The sequence below is a fragment of the Geospiza fortis genome, unplaced genomic scaffold, assembly GCF_000277835.1.
Source record: "Geospiza fortis unplaced genomic scaffold, GeoFor_1.0 scaffold213, whole genome shotgun sequence".
Taxonomy (NCBI): domain Eukaryota; kingdom Metazoa; phylum Chordata; class Aves; order Passeriformes; family Thraupidae; genus Geospiza; species Geospiza fortis.
Window position 1 is genome coordinate 1911202 of NW_005054399.1, and position 2131 is coordinate 1913332.

At 64.3% G+C, this 2131-nt stretch overlaps 1 protein-coding gene across 1 annotated transcript in view; it reads left to right on the plus strand.

Moving 5' to 3' along the window:
- LOC102041235 (delphilin) overlaps positions 1–2131 on the plus strand; it is a 33254-nt gene that overhangs the window by 3887 nt on the left and 27236 nt on the right. The gene's annotated exons all lie outside the window — the stretch shown is intronic.

A 2131-nucleotide genomic window follows, 5' to 3' on the forward strand; every position in this document is an offset into this window, starting at 1 on the left:
GGGGGAGGGTCACTCCCCCCGGGGTGCCCTGGCAGTGCTCTGCTGGGGCTCGGGGACCTCAGCGCCTCTGGAGCCCCTGAGCCACGGCAGCAGATCTGGCAGCGAGGCCGGGGCTGGGGCTGGAGCTGGGGCTGGCCCAGGGACACGTGGTGGGATTACAGCCGGGCTGAGACCATGGCCATTAGGGAATCAGGTCTCCATCTGGCCTCGCTCCGGGCCCAGCTTTCCAGTTGCAGCTTTAATCAGAGCAATTGCAGGATATTACAGTTTCCATAACAACGTCCCCGTGCGGGGTCTCTGCCCTGACCCACCATGGCAGGGTGGGGGTGGCTGGGGGCCCTGGCCATGCAGCGTCCCCCTGCTGTGCTGGGACTGCTCTGGGTCCCCCAGAGCCCTGCATGCCTGGGGCCAGCAGGCACAGAGCCCTGCAGGGCCGGGGGGCAGAGGGGACAGCCAGCTGCCCACGCCAGCCTGTCCTGAGCATTCTGGGGGGATCTGAGCGCCAGCAGCTGGGGCTGGGGGAGGGATGGATGGCACTGAGCCAGGCCTCAACCACCACCCCAAACTGAATCACAAAATAAGCCCCCACCACTCACAATTCAGGAAAATTCTTTCCCCCAGCAAGGTCCGTGAAAATATCTCAAATGCCTCGGATATCCCCCCTGCCATCATCCCCGGGGAATTATACAGGATTAGTTCCCCTCACCGAGGGGATTTGAGTAAGTGTCCAAATCTTCTTCCGGACCCAAGCCCCTCTGTGGGGGGCACAGCAGGTTCCCCCCAGCATGTCTCTGTCCCAGCAATCCCTGTGCCAGTGAGGAGAGCCTGGCTGGAGCCGGTGCTGCCATCCCCAGCTCGGATGGGGAGCATCCCATGGCATCCCATGGCATCCCATGGCTTCCCATGGCTTCCCATGGCATCCCATGGCATCCCATGGAATCCCATGGCTTCCCATGGGCATCCCATGCATCCCATGGCATCCCATGCCCAGCCTGTGATGCCAGGGGCAGTTTTGGCTCCCCAAAACAGGGTCAGACCCCCTGACTGCCCCCTGCCCCCATGTGAAAGGTCAGCCCCAGGGCTGGGGCAAGGGGTGCCCCAGTGGATCTGGCAGCTAATCTGGCTGTAATGGAAATGAAATATTTAGCTCAGAGAAAAGATTTACCGTCTAATCTTAATGAAATGAAGCCAAGAAAATAAATAGAAGAGGTGCCGTGCAGAGCAGGTTTCCCAGCTGTGGGTGCTGGGGCAGTGCCAGGCGTGCTGCTGTGCCTGACCCCAGCTGCTGCTCCCGGGCTCTCTGATGGCTTCGCTGCCAAGCAAGAGCTGTCCCTGCCTTTGCTGTCACTGCGGGTGCTGAGCAGCTCCAGCAGCTCTGGGTCCAGGGTGCTGTGAACTCCTCGGGTGATTCCAGCCCGCTCAGTCTGTCTGTGACTGGGGAGGGGTCTGGGGTCTGTGCCCTGAGGCAGCACCCGGGGCTGGGAGGGCCATGGGGGGGTCATGCAGGGTGTCCCGGTTCCAGCTCTGGGGTGGGGGCAGTGTGGGGGTGCTGCTGTGGCCGTTGTGCTGTCCTGGGGCACAGGGCAGCCACCCCGAGCACTGCTGTGGGTGCAGTGTGGGCAGAAGGGCCCATCAGACCTGACCCAGCGAGTGTCCTGGGGCTTGTCCTGTGGGATCATCCTGGGGGGACCTCGGGAGCACCCACCGTGCATCCCCGTGAGGCTGTGCCCGGTCCTGCAGGGACCGTTTCCACCTGAGACGGGACAGCCCTGCGCACCCCGGTGATCTCATCGCTGTGCTCGCCCTGAGGAGCCCCCGAGGCTGGGATGAGCCTCTTCTCCCCCGGGATGGCCGTGCCACCGGCCAGGGAGGGGGTGGGTGCGGGGTGATGGGTGCCCGCCCTGTTCCGTGCCCCGGGCAGGCGGCTGAGCCCTGGCACTGGCAGGCTGTGGTGGCAGACTGTGTGTCCCCTGGCACTGGCAGGCTGTGTGTGCCCGGCTGTGTGTGCCCTGTGTCCCCTGGCACTGGTGGGCTCTGTGTGTCCGTGTGTCCCCTGGCACTGGTGGGCTCTGTGTGTCCGTGTGTCCCCTGGCACGGGCAGGCTGTGTGTGCCCGGCTGTGCGGTGCCCGT